General features: G+C 44.6%; 1 protein-coding gene across 6 annotated transcripts in view; it reads left to right on the top strand.

Annotated features, from left to right (window-relative positions):
* The first annotated feature begins 425 nt into the window (after window positions 1–425).
* Window positions 426–22,286, top strand: part of COL6A3 (collagen type VI alpha 3 chain) — a 120,390-nt gene continuing 98,529 nt past the window's right edge. The window contains exon 1 of one of the 6 annotated variants that reach the window (XM_090045006.1): window positions 426–709. The gene's annotated coding sequence lies outside the window, so the exon portion shown is untranslated. The remainder of the gene's footprint in view (window positions 710–22,286) is intronic. The other 5 variants (XM_090045005.1, XM_090045004.1, XM_090045009.1 and 2 more) reach the window with 5 other exon arrangements.

Here is a 22,286-nt window from a genome sequence, read left to right as displayed (position 1 = left end):
CATTAAGGAACACCGTGGTTGCTTTCCATTTATTACTCAGTATAAAACCACAGAAAATTTTACTTGGTTAAAAAAACTCTCCCAAAACCTTCCAGATTAAAGGACGGATTATTAAAATGCACAGTGTGTCCCCTAAAATTCAAACAAGCAAACTTTTATTTTTAAATGTGAAAAAACACTGCATTTCCTGTGTTTTCCCCTTCAGATAACTGTGAAAAACAGTTCAGGCCAACTCTGGGTGCTGGGGGAAACACTTCAAACAGAAATCCCACTTAAGAGAGCTTTTAGGGATGTAGCCAAAAAGGTGATCAGAGAGGAACTTTTTTGAAGAGCTCATGTAAAAGTGTGGGATGGAGACAGCCTTTGAGATGTGACATCACCCTGGAAGAAGAGCCAGAAGAAACAACGTAGCATGAGTCTGTTTTTCATTTACAGTTGAGTCACTCAGCGAGGAGGCCTTGAGTGTAATACTGGAGACAATCCAGTTCGGAGCTGCATCCTCCACCAAAAGGCAGCTCATTTCTCTGCTGCTCCAGTTTCGCTGCAAGAACTGCAAGAGGATTTTTACCATTCACAACCCCAATTCCTCCCACTGGGGAGAAAAACATCTGAGAGAAGGGGAGACTAAACAAAAAGAAGAGATGATTCAAAGGTGCAAATAATTTGGTGTGAAAAGTCCTGGAATTATTAACACTTCAGATTACTCAGGGTAAGTGTTTTTTTAAGTACATTAGAGTTGTTATGGCTGAGTTAACGTTACTTCATGTCATTGCTTCTGTATTGGAAGTTTTCTCTCCTGTCAATTCAAGTTGCATGTTGTTGCCTTTGCAAAGTTTGGTTTGTTTTAGCCTAAACTTTTATTCTTTTTTGTTACATCAAGTAACCACACGCAGCCTGAGTGCAATGGCTCTGACTAAGTATCTGCCAGGATGCATCTTATCCCATACTTTCAATGGGATCTGAGCAACAGACACTTCCCAGCCTTATTTATTTGCAGGAGATTTGACTCATACCCGAGCAGATAAAATGTTGCAAACCAGCAACACAGAGGAAGCCAGTAGCAGAGTGAAAGTAAATTTAATCCCACTGTTGTCGGGAACCGAAAATGAAAAGCAGTCCAAAGCCATAAATGAAGTTTTATTTAGATTGCTGGCTGCTGAGTTTTTTTTTGCTTTGCTGCCTTAGTTTTATACTCTACACACGATAAACATTGCAGCCACCCCATCTGAGGAGAAGCAGGACCAGAGCTACGGCAGAGCCAGTCCCCAGGAGGGGCTGAGGCAGGGTGGGGCCGAGGCAGAGTTAGTGCCTGTGGTGGGGGTGAGGAGGGGAAGGAGTTGGCTGGCAAAGTGGTATGAAGGCCACCTCCTCCCCACTTTGGTCTTCCTTGCCAATCAGCAGCAAAGGGCAGAGCTGCCAAGAAATGCCTACAACATTGACTCTTCATGATTTTTAGAAGTTTTTAAGGACAGGTTACACAAACACTTGTCTGGAAAGGTTTAGACAGAGATGATCCTGCCTTGAGCAAGGCAGGGTTGACTAGATGGGCTCCTGTGGTCCCTACCAGCCCTGATATTCCTACGAATTATGATTCTAATTTGGGGGGACGGGGATGGGTGGTGATATTGGATGATGCCCACTCCTGGTAAATGTATCTAAGAAGGTGGCACAGAAGGGCTAATCAAGCTGGTGAAATGATTTGCTGTCTCTCTGTCCAGGAATCAAGACTTAGTTATGTGAATGCCTTTGATTTGGACCTTTTATCCCAGTGCCCTGCCCAACCAACTCTAAGTCAGTCTCTCCAAGGGAAAAAAACTGCTCTAATAGGAAGCCCTTTGGCTCCTTTGCAAATAGTCTCCTGTCAGGACTGTTTTTGTCTCCCACTCTAGTGTAAAAAGAAAACCAACTAATCTCTGCTCCTTATAGGGTGGATATGAAGGGCTCTATAGCCACACTGAGCTACAGAACTACCCCTGCCTCTTCCCACTCTCTCACAGCCACTCCCGAACCTGGTGTCTCAACTGCAGGCACTCAACTCTCTACTTAACAGCTTGCTGCCCTAGTGAACAGCGTGGAATTGCCTTTGATTCCCTCATTATTCATTTGAGCTAGAAAACTGCAGTTCAGATGATTTAATATTTTGTGTGTTGAGGAAAGTTCCAACACTGCTAAGAAGCAGCCAGTGTTAGCTCCCTTTTACTTTCCACTGGGCAAGTCAGAGGCATACTTCAGAGTGATACATGGCCTTCCAAATACACCCTGCTATACTGGGATGGGATTTATGTGTATGGGGCTGCAATGTCCTGTTTCTCTAGGGCAGGGGTAGGCAGTGTTTTTTGGCTGGAGTGCCGAAAAAAACAAAATTTCTACATTGGAACGTGCTGGAGTGCCGACATACCGGAGCCTGGAGCAGCTGTTTGCAGTCTCCCGGCTGCAGCCAGCCCACGGAGCCCGGTCTGCTTGCAGCAGGGCTTGCAGCCTGCCAGCTGCCTGCTGGGAGAAGCCTGGGCTCTGTGGCTGGCAGCAGCTGCTTAGAGCTCAGGCTGGTGGTGGTGTGCCAAGCAAAATGGCCTTGCATGCCATGTGCTGGGGATTGCTGACCCCTGCTCTAGGGGAAGGTTGATTGTGGAGACTATGAAAAATGTCGGATCTTTTTCCCTGCTGCCAGAACCCTCTTTTTACCTTTTTACCTGCTGCCAGAACCCTCTGATTCTGCCATTTTAGCCATAACTGTGCTGGGCTGGAACAGTGGCATAATAAGGTCATTCTCAATGCAGTGGTGGCAGCATGAATTGTCAGTGATTGCAGGAGGTGAGATTCTGCTGCTTTTGCTCACATTGAGTGACACCATTTTCACCACAGGGGCATTAGGAATGTACAAAGTTTTGGTCCCTGATTCGATTCAGCTCAATTCGGTGGCCAAATTTCCAAGTCCAAATCGAATCAGAGACCCTTTAATCTCTCCAAATTGAACTGGAACCCTCCGAATCAATTCACAAAGCTTCAGCCATTTGTACATAGACACAGCTTTAAATGTTTTTTCTATATCCCTCAAGGTACTAGGCAGCTCGTGAACACTGCGATGCTGAGGCGCATGGAGTATCCCACAGAAGCATGGGGGGGGCTCCCCAGCATGCTTGGCAGCAGACCCAGAAGTGGATCAGAAGCATGTCCAGTCCACTTCTGGTTCTTCTGGGAAGTGCAGTGGGGGGCTCCCCCTGTGAACTGTTGGTTTGGTGAGTGGTGCTTTCTGGGTCTGCGAGTGCACCTGAGGTCCCCCTGTTGCCGATCACCAAGCTGGGGAGGTGCAAGGGGGCCCCCAGCGCACTCCCCGGTGGACCTGGAAGTGGACCAGAAGTAGTTCTGGTCCACTTCCAGGTTCACTGCTGAGCACATGGAGGGCCCTACCACACTCCTGTGGGATTTTCCATCCATCTCAGCATTGCAGTGATCACGAGCTGCGCTGGTACCTCAAGGTATGTAAATAAAAATATTTAAAGCTGTGTCTATGTCCGAATCACTGATTCTCTGAATCAGCACTGAATCTTCAGATTTAGATTTGTCTGAATCGAATCAGGGACAGTGATCTGAATCAATTAATTGAATCACTGTCCGTGATTCGAGCAGAATCTGAATCGAATAGGGCCCACTTTGTGCACCCCTAATGGGCATACTGAAAAGAGACTGAAATATCCTAGCAAAACAGTGTCAAAACTCATGGAACTATTAGAAAAGCTTATAGAAGAAATGCAACTGCATATGTTCTCAAGGGGGAGATGTACATATATATATATATATATATATATATATATATATATATATAAAATGTTGTTTTTTTGGTTTTTTTGCCGTGACTAACTATAGAGCAAGCCATGCTAAACTCCCCCTCTTTTGCTCTAGTAGCACGCCCTTCCTGACCATATCCCTGGGTGAGAAATATGTTCCTGGCCAAAACTGGTTCCTTACCATATATGTGATCCAAGAATACTCCTGACCAAATTGGAGATGGGCAAACTCAGACGCATTCCAGTGGCTGTAAGGGGGGGGAACTGTTTGGAAGAGCAACTCTTGATTCATTTGTGGCTCTTTTGCTATGGTGATTCATGTAAACTCTCTAAGGAGTGTACTTTTCAAAAAATTTCACATATTTTCCTTTAAAAGAAAATTCCCACTGTGGCAAGATTGCTGCTGCATTTGAATAGGCCATTCAGGAAGCTTTTGGGAGAGCACAGAGTTAAAGCTGGGCTCTTCATCTCCCATCTTACCTCCACCCCCACTTTCCCTGCCCCTCCTGATACTCTTTGGGGCTCACACCTTGAGGTCAGTTGCTCCAATATGAGTAATTGTGGTTCAAATAGCATGGAGAACATGGTCTTCTCTGTTTTGCACTCTTATATAGTCTTTTCAACCAGTTCTTTAAAATAAAATAAAAATATGCATGTAGTGAGACATAGTGAGAACAAAAAATGAATGTCTCTGGCTCTTACACAAGGAAATTATCAGGTTAAAACTCAGGGACCTGAACTTGCTGCCTGTAGTCTTAGAGGCAATACTTTCATTGAATTCCCAGTCATGTGCACTGGGTCTTCGCCATGTATGCCCGCTCCCCGACAAAAAATTCAAATCATCCTGAATGTACCTATTGCTTCTTATAATTCAAGCTTATTCATTTTGACACATGTCTATCTGAGAAGAAAAAGTGCCTTCCACAAGAGCCCGAGATACCACTAGCACATAAATAGCATTTCCATCTCATCTATTTTGAATATCACTCTATCTTTTTTTTTTACTGGTTACATGCAGATTTACCTGTCAGTATGACTTATGTTTATTTTCTTTGTTAAATGTGCTTAATGCTGTTTGGCCCCGATGGTATATTATGCCTGTTTTCTCCTGTGAATCAGAAATCAAGCTTCACCGTTTCACACATCCATCATTTTTTCCACATTTCAATCATCTGCGTTCCACATTAAGAAGCAGAGTAGCATGGGTGGAGGGTGGTTGGTAGAGCAGGTTACTATGTATGAAAGAGTCATTGAGGTCTGAGGGAATGTCTTCATTTTTTCAACAAATACCCTTTTTTTCTCTTACTAACTGTTCTATTTAAGTCCCAGACATAAGAAGAACATAACCAGATTGTAAGACAACTCTAAGATTTTATAAACTCCCCCCTCAGATTATTATTAACTACCCACCAACTGGTACATCTCTTTTGTTGTTCTAGCTTTGATTTCCTTATATTTTCCATTAATAGTAGCAAGAAGGGCAAAGGCACCTGCTCTAAGCAGCAGTATGTGAGAAAGGAAAATGCTGTGAGGTTAAGTTAGAAGGAGAGAAAAGGAAAGCTATGGAAATAAACGATTTACTTTGGCTAAGGCTTTCTGAATGGAAGGCAGACCAGGCTCATGGAGCATAGGCAGAGTTAAAAATAAAATAAAAAGTCAGCACACAAGGTGTTATAGTTGAGAAGAGCAGTTTCAGTGGCTGTTGCTAAGTTGTGTTCTCATCCTGTTTCCTTTAGATCTGTATGAAATAGGCAGCAGTTTACATACTATGACTGAGGAGGTTTATCAGGTGTGGCTTACAGTGCTAAAAGCTACTTACTGCACCTCTCACCAGAGATTCCTACTGAGTTTAGTTAGCTGCCTAATTAAATCATTCCCATTCATACTCCGTACATTTGAAGTGGCTTTGAAGTTAAAGGAGAGCATTTTTCTCTCAAAAGCACATATGTAACTGTCATTAACACTAGTGTTCAAGGGATCTACCTGGATACAATAGAGACCATAGCTCCAAATGTGAAACCCAGCCCACAACAGTCAGAAAAAGAATATTGCTTAGAAAAAATGGGTTGCAATGGAAAACTTTCTGATGTTCTAAACATTCTTTTCCTTTTGCTGAGTCCAAGACTAATTTGAAGGAAATGTTTTTGGGAATGGACATTAGCCTAGCACAATCTTCTTTTTTTAAGCATGATCGGTGCCAGAAAAAGTTAATAACAGTTTCAACTTTCTGGCCAAATATAAATTAGTATAGTTCCAAGCAACTAATTGTAGCTACAAGTAAACTGATGATTTGGTCTTATGACAAATCATATGTCTATTGAAGTAGCTACCCCTTTGGGCTGTCTGGCAGTGATGTTACTTGCCACAGTGGGACCTAGAGATAAAAATTTGTGAAAGGGCCTCAGAAGCCTAAGTCTGATCAGTTCTTTGCTACCAAGTGTCAGTAGAAGTTATTGGAATTCAAGCTCCTCAGTATCAAAGACATTTTTGACAACGGAAATTGGCTAAAATGAAAAAAATATGCATCTTAAAAATAGGACTTGGGGCTCTGAGTCACGGAAGCATATCTGAAGGTCTAAATCAGTGGTTCTCAACCTTTTGGCCTCATGCACCAGATAAGTGGTGCAGGGCCAGTCCACAGGGTTGTTGCTCAGATCAGACCCCACACACCTAGCTATAGCCTCGCTGCCTGGATCTGCCTTGTGCTGTCCAGATTCTGGCTTGCCCTGCACTCAATCTGGCATGCATGGCCATAGTATCTCGCCCATGGGTCTAAACATTTGGCATCTGGGAAGTGGCAATTAATGCCGCCACTGCCCAATTTCCCCCACTGCCCAATTTTCAGACCCGTGAGAAGCCTGGCAAGCTAGATGACATGGACCCATGGGCTGTTGGTTGAGCATCCCTGGCCTAAATGCAAATTGTGAATCAAAAAGAGGAGAGGCATTTACAAATGTGATGTCTCATGGGACTGTCATGCAAGCTTATGGTTATGTTGGATCATCAATTTCTGTTTTCAGACATCTGGCATTATTTAGTATACAGTCATGGGAATTAACTAGTTAATTAACTAGTTAAAGAGTTAAAGAAATGGCTAACTTTTATCTTCAACTAGTTAAATTTTTCAGCTGTCAACTTTTAACTTTAAGTACTTAAAAACAAAGGTTAACTTGAACTAAGCATAAAGCCTTCACCACTTGATTCTAGCATGTATACTATGTAAACAAGGAACAGTTGAGACCCAGGTATTTCAAGCTAAATAACTTGATTAGGAAGGCTTATATAATGAGAAGCTTTTTGTGCAGTTAGTTAGAGTTCCAGCTGACAAATGTTTAATATTGACTAATGCCAGAAGTCATGATTTTTTCCCCTGGCAAATCATCTGTCCCAGTCTTCCAAATAATTTCAAAACTGGAATGTATTGAACAGCAGCTGTGCATAATTCAGGTCTCAGGAGAAAATGTTCCAGGAAATCAATAATTTAGTAGGAGACTTCTGTTGTATGTATTTAACTGCCCACTAGAGTCAACCAACAATGTTGGCTTGAAGGACAGTGGTTCACTGACTTAATGACAACCACACTACATGTTCTAGTGATGCATATCAATCAACTGAATTAAGATCTACTATGAATTGACAGTTGATTTTTGCCATTTTTTTATACAGGGAGTACTAGTTTGCAAATGAAGATGTTATTAACATTTCTTACAAACTAACTGTACCTTGAAGGGAGATTGTTCTTTAAAGTTCTGACCCTAAGAATTTAAACAGGAGGTCTTTCTGTCATACTGTCTTTATAATACTGTCTGAGCTCTTCACAATCTTTATTTTATATACTGCATTTTCATAGCACCCCTATTTCGCAGGGTAATGTAATTATCTACATTTTATAGATATGGGCAAATTGAGATACAGAGGGACTAGGTGACTAGCTGAAGGTTAGAAGAAGCCTATTGCAGAGCAGGGAATTGAATCTAGATTTTGCAAGTCCCAGACTAGTGCCCTAACAGGCGGCCATCCTTTCTCCTTAGTGAAATTCAATAGGAATTAGGTGAGTAATTCCCTTACTCTCTTTTGAACCTCCCAGTTAGAAATTGACAAGGATGCAACTGATATGCATATTTTTGCTGGATCTGAACTGAATAATCTTGAATAATGATGTATAGGAACAATTACATTGAATTGAGTGTTCATATGTCTTTCTGTGGTTGATATGAGAGCAAGAGCTTTGTCTTTGAGGCTGGCATCTTTTCAATGGATATATGTTTCATTTGGTTTGGATGAGCAATGCTGATGTAATTCATTATATGGTTTGTATCATTGTTTCACAGTGTCAAAGCCAATTTGAGTACTTTTCTGTTTTAAGATGAGTACATATGTATGGATTACAAAGTTTTAAAGGAAGAGCCAAAGTATATAGATTCTGTAACTGCCTGAGAATGTATTTCTTTATAAAGCTTTTTAGTGCAATGAGGAATCATTTTCCTCTATGCAGGTGCTAAGAAAAAATAATAAGGTGGAAATCTCCAGACCTGTGAGGCATTCTTGGTCTGTCCCCTTTCATCCAACCTAATTTTTTTAAGAGTCAGCTTTTCATCTTGAAGCTACAGGCTAAACTCTATCTTCCGTAGCCATGTAAGCAGTCCCCTTCACTTGCCAGGATTTGGCTGGACATCAGCCCTTATGGGGATGGGATGGGTAAAGAGAGACCCTGACTCAGCAATGCAACTGCATTCCTTAGAGTTGCTGGAGGCTCTCTGTAGAAATAATCGGTCATGTGTAGGTGAAACTAAATTCCACGTGAATTGGAATTGTTTTTATGAGGCAGAGAATTTTTATTTTTCTCTGCTGAAGCAGAAGTGGTAGCTCCCAGAAGGGCTGACCTGGGTTAATTACCCGACATTTAACGCATCTCCTTTTAACAGATTTATATTCCCCTAACCAGCTTTTTCATCTGTAGTATGTAACCAATAGGGGGGTATCAAGCACAGAGGCACTGTGAGGGTTCACTAACATCTGGGAATTACTTGAATATAAAAACTTAGAGAAGGACTCAATATTTGGAATGGGAAACTGACATTTACTTTACTGCCACCTCCAGCACTTGACAGAACACACTAAGTTCTAGCATATATCCTTTGAAGGAATTTGAAGCAAGGACTCCAGTAGGCGGCAGCAAAACTGAGGTTATGACATGAATCCCGTGGCGAGACGGAGAAAGTTGTGACTCACAGCCCTAAGAATTCCACCAACTTCAGCCAAGGCTGGGAATTGCAGGAGGCGGGGAGGAGCGATCACAATGTATATATTCTGTATGTTAGCCTTTTTTAGTCATTGTCCCATGCAGCGACCGGTTAGAAATAAATCTTGTAGCACAAAATATTTCTGTAAAAATAGGTTGGTTGTTTACCCTCACATTTCCATTTGTGCGACAGAATAGCCAAGAAGAAATGAAAAAACTCTGTTTTCTTTGTGTGTGCTGCTTAAACTAGTTGTGTGTGTGTGCACACACTGTGTTAGGTCTCAAGCATAGCTGTCACAAGCCCTGAGCTGGGGCAATGTACTGTTTCTTTTTCCTGGGGCAGACTGATATTCTGGGTCCTGGTTTCCATATAAGGGAGAGGCAGTGTAAGCCAGCTTTTTCATCTGACACAGTTTAGCTGTCAAAGTGCACCAACTTCACCTACATTGTATTCTTCACCAACTGACACTATGCCCTTAAGCTCATCTCCTACTCATCACTACATGGGAGGACAAGTAGCAACTATGCCTGTGCGAGGCAGCTAGTATTAGTTTCAGATTTGGATTCGGGGGACAGTGATTCGATTCAGTGATTTGAAATCACTGTCCCAAATTAATTCAGGGATTCAGCTGCTACCAAATCTCTAAATCTCTGAATCAACCAGGCCCATCCCCCCCAGCCTAGCAAGGGCTGCCCTGCCCACCCCGGCTCCAGGCTCTTTGGGGAAAAAAAGCCCTGACTCAGTGGGTGCTGCCGGGTGGGAGGAAATCCCTGCTGTCCTCCACCGCCCCACGCTTCATGGGGGGGATCCCCATGAGCCCCCAGTCCCGCCCCCCACAGGTGCCCCACCCGGGCCAGCTCTGGCCCTTTAAGAAAAAAAAAACCTGAGAAACCCCTGGACTCACTGCTTCTGCTGGTGGGGGGTGATCCCCGCTGCCCCCCACTGCCCTGTGCTGCATGGGGGGCTTCCCCACAAAACCCCAAGGAGGATTTGCACTGCAGGAGTGGTGTGTCCCCGGGGTTTTTTCTGTTTTTTTTTTTTTCTTAAACTGTTGGAGCTGGTCCAGGCAGGCAACCATGGGGAGGGCTGGGGGAATGAGGGGGGGGGTTGGGGGGCTCATGGCAGAGTCCCCCATGCAGTGTGCAGCAGTGGGGGGCAGCAAGGATCACCCCCCTGCCCAGCAGCACCCGGTGAGCAATGGGTTTTTTTTTAAAGGGCCAGGAGCTGGGGTGGGTGGGGCAGCCATGGGGGGAGGTCAAGAGGGCTGGGGGAGTTGGGGAGTCAGGGGGGCTGGCAGGGGTCCCCCATCCCCCCCTCCCCATCCCTAAAACTTACCAGCTGGGAGTCAGCTGCAACTCCCTGCTGCAGCCACTGGGGACTGCCCAAATCATTAAAGCTCTCCAAATCTTTTCTGAAGATTCAGAGAGCTTTGAATTGATTTGGACCTTTGAATTGGTCCCCTGATTCGATTCGGATTTGGAGATTCGGCCACCGAATCTCCTCCGAATCGAATCATCACCTGAAGCTTTGCACAGCCCTAGTAGCAACCCTGACTGTGTCTACATGACATGCTGATGGCACAGTAGTCTGTGACTACTGCGCGGTAGTGCGTGTGGCAGAAAGTGTGATATGATGCTATTGCACAGAAGACTCAGGCTACTGTGCAGTCAGTGTCATGAAAAAGCGGTTCGGTATAAAGAGTACTAAATTACTGAAGCAGTACTATCTTACTGCAGTGTAAATTAGTTTACTGTGACCTAATATCATTGCACGTAGAGATGGTGACACTTTAATCCACAGCTAATTAGTCTACTCGGCCATAAAGCACATGTGTAGATGCAGTCTGGCAGTAACATATGCCTTGTAGTCAATTGCTTATATCTCAGATAAGCAATACTCCCTGGTGAAAGTATTAAAGGTTTACACAACATGTTCCAAGCAGAAAAAGCCCTAGAGGAGGCCAGCAGAGGAGCAAAATTTCCCTGTTGCCAAATTACATACAGCCACAAGACGAGCAAGAGGAATCACCCACCTAATTCCTCATATAACAATCCCCGCCTCCCCCACCCTCCCGCCCCAAACTGAGTCTATAAAGCAAGGCAATATCCAATATTAAGCTGCTTCTTATGGGTGACTGACACTGTTGGTGGGGAAGGGCCACACTCAGGGAAACACAAGTGAGGAGCCTCTTGCAGTTTATGAAGGGGGCAGCTGTGCTGGCAATGCCAAGAATAGCCCCAGCAGCTCAAAAACATTTGAGGGGCATGCAGTTAGGTCTAGCATCATGACTGGTCTTTATTCACAGAGCCTTTGTATGTTCAGCCAACACCCTTTGGCCCTTCTAATAAACAGCTGGTGACATATAACCAATGGGATTCTGCAGTACTGCTTTGGCTATTCAGAGGACATTGGTGTCTTCAAATAAGCCCTCCCCCTTCTTCCCACCAGCTTTTTTCCATGGGGTGAAAGCATGTGATTCTAAATATATGAGATATCAACTGCGATTTTGCCTGAGAGAAGCTGAAGGTTGCCTCAGGGCTTTAAATGCTTGATTTCTATGCATTTTAATGGCAATGAGTTTTTTCAAAGCCAGATTTGATATTAATATAACTTTCCCACACTTTTATTAAGTAGATTTTAACTTGTCATCTAATACATCTCAAAGCCTGTAAAAAGCACATGATTCAATATAAAAATGGCATTAATCTACACACGACTAGGAAACTTCCATCCTACAATGTAAGAACCCGAAGAGAATAGCATGAGACAGAAAGGCTTGTTTGCCAAGCCATTTTGAATCCATAATTGCTGATGCTTAACCAATGCACTTTAAGGATTCTTCAAAGTATTTTCAGAGGTATACTCAGATGTAGTTTCTCCTTCTGAAAATGCAAAATCCAATTATTAACTATATTATGCAAAATCTGATATGTAATCTAAAATGCAAAATCCAATTAAATACTTGGCTGGAATAGTTAGTCAGGAATGATTCTTCCTTAAGCAGAGGACTGCTGACTTGATGAGGTCCTTTCCAGCCCTACTTTCCTATGATCCTATATTACAAGTTGAGTATAGGAATAATTCTAAAATGTTTGTATTTTTAAAATAAATGGGGCCAAATTATGGGGCTACCCTCCTGCACAGGACACCCTTACTCATGTGAGTTAAAAGCAGGGGCCATGTCTACACAAAATGCTGACTGGGCAGTTATTAGTGCTCAATCATTTGCTACTTGTTTTACTACTTCCCCTTCCTCCAGCCCCCACCCCCTACTTACCAGCTTGGAGTCTGGGTCCAGCTCCCTGCTACAGCCAGCAGGAACTGCCTGAATCACCAAAGCTCTCCAAATTTTTTCTGAATTGATTTGGACCTTTTAATTGGTCCCCTGATTCAATTTGGATTCGGAGACTTGGCCACCAAATTGGGCTGAATCTCCTCTGAATCGAATCAGCACCCAAAGCTTCGCACAGCCTGTTGGGCAGTCACCGTGTAAGGGTATACACCCTGACGTCCTGCTGATGTTCACCAGCCCCTCAGGGTGGCTGTACCCCTATGGCTGGGCTGGATGAGATCTGATGTCCTTTCTTTTCCCACCTGCCATGACTTTCATGATATAAGAGATCTATAAAAGGGAGGTGGTGACTGCCTGTCTCCTGCCCAGCTCAATCACAAGTGGTGCCCCGCACCTCGGGACCCAAACCTGAGAGTGAAATAAGGACCAGCTCAGAGCCAACTTTCTAATTCCCTCTTCTCCTTTTATTATTATTATTATTTTTTATTTTTTTTAAAAAGAGTCCTTGACTTCTGGCCTTCTCTTCCTCAGGGGTCTTCAAGGTCTGGTGCTCTCTTGGCTGGGGCCGCTACCTCAGACTCTTCCACGATCCGCTTTCCCCACCCAGGCCTCTTCCCTGGGACTTTCAAATCACGCTGCAGGGAGCCTGATTACTGGCAAGTGCTGCTCGAGCGGCAGGGGATTCCCTTGGATGTAATCAGTTGGGGCAGACACAGTCTTCACAGCTCGGGATCTTGCCCACCCTGCCTCAGCTACAAAGACTTTGGGGGGGGGCCCTGCTCCCCTTTTCCCTTGGGCAGGTGCCTCACCTTGGTCCAGACTCTCTGACCGGCCATGGGACATCCATGGGAGGCAAAAAGAAAAGAAAAATAGAAAAAAAACGCCGTGGTGGGCAGTTTGGGCGGATCCACCACCTCATAGTTTCATAGTAGCTAGAGTCGGAAGGGACCTAGGTAGATCATCTAGTCCGACCCCCTGCCTTGGCAGGAAAGAGCACCGGGGTCAGATGACCCTGGCAAGGTGCTCATCTAACTTCCTTTTAAAAATCCCCGGGCTAGGAGCCTGCACCACTTCCCTTGGAAGCCAGTTCCAGGCCCTAGCCGCCCTGACTGTGAAGCAGCGCCTCCTAATATCTAATCTAAACCTACCCTCCGCCAGCTTGTGACCATTATTCCTGGTCACTCCTGGCAGCACACGGGGGAACAGGGACTCCCCCAATACCTGCTGATCCCCCCTGACCAGTTTGTAGCAGGCCACAAGGTCCCCCCTTAACCTTCTCTTGTGGAGGCTAAACAGGTTCAGGTCCCGTAGTCTCTCCTCATAAGGCCTGCCCTGCTGACCCCTGATCATACGAGTGGCCCTCCTCTGGACTCTTTCCATATCGTCCACGTCCCTCTTGAAGTGTGGCGCCCAGAACTGGACGCAGTACTCCAGCTGCGGCCTGACCAGTGCCGCATAGAGGGGGAGGATCACCTCCCTGGACCTGCTCGAGATGCATCTGTGGATGCATGACAGGGTACGGTTGGCCTTCTTGACTTCCTCCCCACACTGCCGGCCCATGTTCATCGTGGAGTCAATGATGACTCCAAGATCCTTTTCCGTCTCCGTGCTGGCAAGAGGGGAGTTCCCCAACCTGTAAGTGTGGTGCCGGTTCTTCCTCCCCATGTGCAACACCTTGCACTTATCAGTGTTAAACCCCATCCTATTCTCATCCGCCCACCGTTGCAACCTGTCAAGGTCAGCTTGTAGCCTATTGCACCCTTCTAGTGCACCCACATCCCCCCACATCTTAGTGTCATCAGCAAACTTGAACAGGGTGCTTTCTACCCCCTCATCCAAGTCACTGATGAAGATGTTGAACAGTGCGGGCCGAGGACCGAGCCCTGCGGAACCCCACTGCCCACGTCCTTCCAGGTCGAGAAGAACCCATCCACTACCACCCTCTGGGTGCGGCCCTCCAACCAGTTAGTGACCCATTTGACCGTGTGGGCATCGACACCACAGTCTCCCAGCTTTTTGATGAGGACAGGGTGAGAGACAGTGTCGAAAGCCTTCCGGAAGTCCAGAAAGACTACATCCACAGCAACCCCTGCGTCTAATGATTTGGTGACCTGATCGTAAAAGGCCACCAGGTTGGTCTGACAAGACCTGCCACTGATGAACCCATGTTGGTTGCCCCTGAGCATGCATTCCCCCGCAAGGCCCTCCTGGATGTGTGCCAGGATAATTTTTTCAAAGAGCTTACCTGGGATTGAGGTAAGACTAACTGGCCTGTAATTTCCCGGGTCCTCTTTTTTTCCCTTTTTGAAGATAGGGACCACATTGGTCCTCTTCCAGTCCTCCGGCATCTCACCAGAGCACCACGAGTGCTCATAGAGCCGCGCCAGGGGTCCCGCAATGACCTCGGCCAGTTCCTGTAGAACCCTAGGGTGAAGATCGTCCGGACCAGCGGACTTGAACACGTCCAGCCTCTCCAGAAGTACCCTAACTAACTCCTCTGCTGCTCCCAGGGGATTTCCCCAGGTTCCCTTCCTGTGCCTGACTTCTCCCACCCTCCGCTTTGGTGGGGGTGCCGCCACCTCTTCAGCTTCAGCCCAGCCGCTTACCCATGCTTCTGGTTCCTTGGCTACTTGCCCCGATCCTTCAACCCTCCCTTGTGTCCGCCCTCAGCCTCTGGTTATAGCCTGTGCTGCAGATTGGCCCCAATTTGCTTCACCTGACGTGGAGGTAAAGCTGAGCCAGTGCAGATCGGGAGTTCTCACTGTGGAATAGACGTTGCCACGTGAGGTGGTTTATGTCCCTGACTGGGGATACACCCCTGGTGAGTGCCCTCTGGGCTAGCACACAGCCCTATAATTTGCTCCCACCCAAACTGCTCCGGAGTTTATTGCTTCAATTTACTTGTGTGTGTAGATGCACTCAGTGCTGCATAGTACAAAGGCTCATGAGACTGAATTAGAATATGTTGGATTTATCACTGTGCTTCCACAAGTAAGATCCCCATATCTCCTCTTATGTTAAGAGGAGTACTCTCCTCTTATGTAAGAGGGTGCTCTCCACGCCCTTGTCCAAGTCACCGATGAAGATACTGGACCAACTAATAGCGTTGGTCCAAAGACTGAGCCTTGCAGGACTCCACTGGCCACATATTTCCAGGTCAATAATCACTCATCCACTCTCTTGGTGCAACCCCTAAGACAATTTGCCATCCACCTGACTGTGTAATCATCTACATCACAGCCTGTCAGTTTATTTAGAGAACAGAATGGTAATAACTGTATCAAAGAGATGCCCAGAGAAAGAGCTACAGTGAAAGAGCTACAGTCCACTGCAACGTCTCTCTAGAAGAGAAGACCTACAAGTGAGGGGCCAGGGCCAAGGCCTACAAAAAAGGCACTGGCCATTGAACTTGTTCCTCAGTCTTTGACCAAACATTAGCAGCACAGCCAGGCAAATATTGGTGCTCCCAGCTGCTGTGTGCTTCTCCAGTGGTCGTGGTAATCTGTAAACTACCTGTACTAGGTACAGCAGCAGCATTACTCCTCACACTTATCCATCTTTCTCAGGGAACTTTACAGACAGAACTGAGCTCAACTCCTTGCCCCTTTTTCAGCTCCCATTGCCTGCATAGAGCTCAACTAACATTAGCTCATTATACAATAAAACCAGGATGCAATAGGCCAGCCACAGTTCTGTGCTTTGGCTGTCACATGGAGGACTAAACCAGCAATTTCCAGAGCTAAAAGCACAAGCTGGGGCAGCTTTTGGGTTAAAGGACTATGGTATGCTTACTGAGACTGTAACAAACTCATATTCTCTGTGGATCTGGCACAGAGAGTGACCTGCAACACATGCTAATTTGAGTATTACTGTCTTATTTCCTTTTGGTATATGAAGTGCCATATGGATTTGGGATTAGGTACAGGCAATCTCTTTTTCTGTGAAATGAAACGTGTTCTTTATATTTTAGGATTTATTGCCACAGTAGCAATGCATGTGTTTGTCTAATATATCCTTGAGATACATTGGATACTTGCAAAAATATTGTACCTCCTTGACCTTTATTCTTCTGAGGCAACACATAGCATGGATTACTAGCTGCATATGCGGAGTGAATGTAAAAAATGCCCTTCAAGACAGAAAACAGATTTTAGGCCCAGGTTTGTATAATAATAGCTCAGTTGATATGCATGGCTGTTTAGAGAAGTAGAACAGCCAATACAAAATTGAATAGTATTTGTTCAAATCTATTGAGAAAGAATGCATCATAGATTCATAGATGTTAGAGTCAGAAGGGACCTCAGTAGGTCATCAGGTCCGACCCCCTGCCTTGGGCATGAAAGAGCTCCTCCTGAAGATCTGCAGGGTAGGGGAGAGAACCACCACCCTTGGAAGCCCATTCCAGATTCTGGCAACCCTTACCATGTAGAAGTTTTTTCTAATGTCCAACCTAAATCTGCTCTCTGTCAATTTGTGGCCACTGTTCCTAGTTACTCCAGGGGGTACCCTAAATAGAGCATCTCCTATTCCCTGCTGCCCTCTCCTGATGAATTTATAGGCAGACACAAAAATCTCTTGCAAAGGCTGAAGAGATTTATGTCCCTCAGTCTCTCCTTATAGGGCCTCTGACCATATGAGTGGCCCTCCTCTGAACCCTCTCCAGATCCTCTGCATCCCTCTTGAAGTGCAGCGCCCGAAACTGGATGCAGTACTCCAACTGTGGCCTGACCAGTGCTGCATAGGAGGGGAAGCATCACCTCCCCGGTCCTGTTCGTGATGCATCTGCTATTGCATGATAAAGTGTGGTTAGCCTTGTTGATCATTTTGTCACATGGACGACTCATGTTCAGCCCTTTCCACTGCTATGCTGCTGAGAAGGTCACCCCCATGCCTGTAAGTGTGTTGGTGGTTCTTTTTGCTCAGATGCAGCACTTTGCACTTGTCTTTGTTGAATTGTATCCTATTTCATTCTGCCAGTTTTTCCAACCTGTCCAGATCCACCTGGATCTGTTCCATACTCTCTGGTGTGTTAACTTTTTTGGTATTTTGGTATCATCTGCAAACTTGGACAGGGTACTCTCCACGCCCTTGTCCAAGTCACCGATGAAGATACTGAATAGCGTTGGTCCAAAGACTGAGCCTTGCAGGACTCCACTGGCCACATATTTCCAGGTCAATAATCACCCATCCACTCTCTTGGTGCAACCCCTAAGACAATTTGCCATCCACCTGACCATGTAATCATCTACATCACAGCCTGTCAGTTTATTTACGAGAACAGAATGCTATACCGTGTTGAAGGACTTCTTAAAGTCTAGGTAGATGACATCTACCTCGACTCCTGCATCTAAGCATTTTGTGACCTGGTCATAAAAAGAAACAAGGTTAGTCAGGCAGAATTTATCTGCAATGAACCTGTGCTGATTTCTTTTCAGCATTTTCCCTGCTGGGCTCCCACAAATGTGATCCTTAATGACTTTTTCTAGAGTTTTCTCAAGGATAGAGGTGAAACTAACTGGCCTATAGTTTCCCAGTTCCTCCCTCCTCCTCTTCTTGAAAATAGGGACCATACTGGTCCTTTTCCAATTCTCTGGGACCTGACCAGAGCACCATGACACTGACACTGGCCAGTTCCTTCAGCACCCTTGGATGAAGTTCATTCAGGCCCACTGATTTGAACACATCCAGCCCCTCCAAGTGCCCCTTCACTAAGTCTGCACTAACAGTTGGTGGGCTGGTGTCCCTCCTGTGTCTATCTATGATCCAGTTGGGGGATTTGTCTTGGTCTGTGTTGAGGAATAAAGATGCAAAGAACTCACTGAAGAGCTCAGCTTTGTCCCCACTCTCTGGCACCAATTGCCCTAATTCAGTGGTGGGCAAACTGCAGCCTGCAGGCTGGATGTGGCCCACAAGGCCATTCTATCTGGCCTGAGGGCCCCCCCGCCAAATTTAGAAAATGAATATTTATCTGCCCCTGGCTGCCTGTCATGTGGCCCTCAATGGCTTGCCAAAACTCAGTAAGCGGCGCTCCATCCGAAATAATTGCCCATCCCGTTCGTTCCGTAGGGGTCCTATGCTATCCTATGCTTTCCTTTTGCTCCCTATATACCTGAAGGACTTTTTGTTGTCTTTAATTTTTGTCACTAGTCTAAGTTATAATCCTGCTTTGACCTTCCTAACTGATTCCCTGCAAGTGCGAGCCAGGGAGGTATACTCCTCCTTGGTAGCTATCCCGTTTCCACAGCCTGTATAACTCTTTCTTTGCCTTTAGGCTTTCTTGGACTTCCCTGTTCAGCCAAGAGGGCTTCTTGGCCTCTTTGCCCCCTTTTATGTGCAATGGGATTGTGCCCTTCTGCAGCCATAGGATCACTCCCTTGAGGAACAACCACCCTTCCTGGACCCCCATTTTGTCAATGCTCCGGAGCTTTAATGCCTCACTAACTAATCTTCTGAGCACACTGAAGTTAGCCTTTCTGAAGTCTAGCACTTCAGCCCTGCTGGTTAGTTTACCCACCCTTCGCCGGACAGTGAATTCAATCAATTGATGGTCACTATCCCCTAGGTCACCTTGTACTTGCAGATTTCCTACCAGGTCATCCCCTGTAGCTAACACCAAGTCCCACAAGGCATTTCCCCTAGTGGGATCGTATACCTCCTGCATTAGGTGGAGGTCCTATATGCAGGTTAAGAATCTACATGAGTGGTTAGATTTGGTCAACTGTGAGTGGTTAGATTTGTTTGACTGTGGTGCTTTAGTTCAAAAGTGCACTGCTATCATTTTCTGCATGCTGACACAAATTTCACCACTTATACAATTGCACATGGTGCAGTGCAGTTCGCCTCAGCTCACGTGTGGAGCAGACTCGATCAATCTTTTTGAAATGGTGGATCTCTGGTGCATCATGGGACAAAAAAGTATGTGTATAAATGCTCTATGCTCTTTAGTGAATGTTCATTAAGATAGGCCAATGTCCATTTCCTAGCATCTCACAATGGAGGTACTAGATTTAATGCACACTAACTAAAGCATGTTAATGCATGTGTAGATATGCCCAGTGGGTTACAATATTATTAGAAAATGATTAATAGAACCAGAATAAAATACGTCCTCCATCCTGAAGGGTTTTTTTTGTTTGTTTGTTTTTTAATACCATTTGGGGTATATTGTGGGCAGGAATTTCACAAATAATTCCCTACCCATGGCTGTATGGTTGAAAAATTCCCAGATTCATGCCTGATCTAAAACTTACTATGCCCTCTATTTAATTGCATCATGCACTAAAACTGCAAAGAATAGCAGATAGTGAATATAAAAAGTCCCCTGCTAATCTAGAGTTGCCCAAATATCCCTGTATGCTTTATATTATGACTCAGTGACTCGGTATTCCCCATCCTCTCTTCCCAAAATTTCCCCTCTACATCCGTCCCTCCCCAAATCCCCACTCTGCCCCAAATCATAGCTGGGAATTGAATTCAAGAAACATTTTGAAATAACACTGATTATACACTCCATGTGCACCCACATACATACTACAGTCATGGATGTACCCTCTCTGCCTCTCAAGATCAGACAGACCAGCTGAGACATATGTAATGAATCAGAATGATATGTAACAGCTTTGGTAATTTTTTCCTGCCTTTCATGTTCAGGTCTTTCAGATGTGGTTATTTGCTTTGCACTGTTTGGTTCTACTTATTTTTTCTCATAAAAAAATTAATGAAGGAGTTTAGAAGGAGAGTGTTCAACATTTACTAAAATATAAAATTATGTTAATTTTCAGACATTATGCACAGAAAAGTATGAAACAGGCAGAAAAGAGTTGTTGGGGAAGTATTTAAGGAAATCCGTTCATGGCATTAGTTATAAGAAATGATTGCCTTTTGAAAGAGTTATTAGTAACAGATGTATATTATCTGATGTAACAGTGTACATATGTTGCTTAAGGGTTAGTACATTTTATACACACTTTAGATTGACGTAAAGCTTCAGATTTTTGAATACTACACAATTTAACCTTTAAACACATAAAATATTAGCAAAATGGTTCTGCAGCATTTGGTGTTAATCCACACCAGCTCTAGAATAAGTCCTGCTGTTCCAAGTTTATTCAAACCACAGGCATTAAGTCCCATTATTTGCAAAATGTGGTGTTTAATTTTACATGAAGTTCTTATGTGTGATGATTGTGAGAACATGCATTCACACAAACACAAAACTCCCAAGTGGGGGAAAAAACCAACCCTGTTACCATTGGGGTAATGCAAATAAGTATCTATTTATCATCATGTTTTAGAAATGTTGTTCTAATTACAATAAACAAACAAACAAAAAGCATTAAGCAAATACACTTGGTGATGCTATTATGAAAAAGCCACTGTTTGAAAGCCAGAAATTTAGGAAGCTGTAGAACAAGAAGACCTATGCCAAAAAGCTCCTATTTAGGTGACATGGGAATAATTGAAAACCTTGGCATTCCCTACGCTTTATCTCGAGGACTGTGGCCTGCATAGGCAGTGTGCAGGGGAAGTAACTGTGCAGGGCAAAAGGCAAAAGAAGTTTCCTTTTGTCCTGGAGGAAAGATCAATTGTCACAATTTGACTTATTTATGACCTACTTCTGAGGCCACTAGCCTTAAGTTTCCAATGCCAACCGTAAATTCTTATCTTCCCCTTGCTGTCAGGAAGACTACCTCATTTCATTCTCTCCCTCTCCTATTTGGGAAAGGGAGAGAATGAAATGGGTCCTTATCATGCGTCCTTGAATAATCATCTTGTTACATTACTTCTTTTAAGCAACCAGAATATAGATTTCCTTCCACTCTTGTCTCCAGTCCTATGTCCACACACAGCCCCTTTCCTGATCTTGTGTGTCATGTTTCCATCCTTTCCTTTTAGAAGTCTTTCTTCAAAACACATTTCTTCTATGGGCTGCAGCCTTTTCTTAGCAGATGAGAATGTGGCCATAGTAAGAGCACGTGATGGAAGTCAAAGGGGAGTATGGGGATGCTGATAATTACAAGGCAAGCATGACAGCAGTGTCAAGAGATGCACAATCAACCTCAGCAACAGCATTTGCTTATTTCCTGTAGCCTTCATTCATCCATCTGCCTCTTCTCATCTGATGCGTGTCCCTTCCTATTGAATGACTTGAATAAATAAAGAAAATAAATAAAGAAATGTATTTGTGTCTCTATATGGAGTATAATGCTTTTAGTATTCAAGGCAAGTAATACAGAGAAAAAAATAACAACTGGCTTATCACCTCACATCATTGACCTCCATGAAAAACAAAACACTTAAGTTAGGTCCCTAAATATTCCCGTATGTATTTAACTTTAAGGCACCCACATTTAAGTAGTCTTTGATCATTAAGCCTATTTCTGCTTCAGTCCACTTGAAGTACTGAGAGGTTCGCTTTTGACTTCATTGGAAAAATGAAGTGGGCCACACTATTTCCCAGGCTTTCTGCCAGCGGGAAGCATAACAATAAAAGGACAAACAGGTATTACCTATCCAGTGGTGTTCTTCATTACTTCCATCTTATCTGCAGTTCTTTACAGGAAGTTACCCTCCTATCTGCTTCAGGTACCTACTTGTTTATCCTTTGCAAGCAAAGATAACCACATCCAGTGTGGGGGGGGAGGGGAAGGAGAAGAGAGAAAGGAAGCAAGAAAGAAAAAGGGAGGGAGAAAAGAGAAAGGGAGAAAGAGAGGAAAGAGAGAGGAGTGGGGTGCAGGCTATGTCGTGTGGGTATGCAGGTGATTTATAAGCCCAATCTTTGCCCTGAACAATCTGCTGCAGCAGGGGCAGGAGCGTGATGAGGACTGGACATGAGAGGTCCTTGTTTTCCCGTCCACATGCCTTCTCACTGCCTCTGCTGTGCGCTGCTGCTCGAAAGCCAGTGCTTTGATGACCTCCAGGATGGACAATCACAAGTGATTTGCTCCCACAACTCTGGGCTGAAAC

The sequence above is a fragment of the Crocodylus siamensis genome, chromosome 4, assembly GCF_052110815.1.
Source record: "Crocodylus siamensis isolate JL-2025a chromosome 4, ASM5211081v1, whole genome shotgun sequence".
Classification (NCBI taxonomy): Eukaryota; Metazoa; Chordata; order Crocodylia; family Crocodylidae; genus Crocodylus; species Crocodylus siamensis.
Note: the sequence above shows the minus strand (reverse complement) of the source record. Positions and strands in the feature narration are given on the sequence as shown.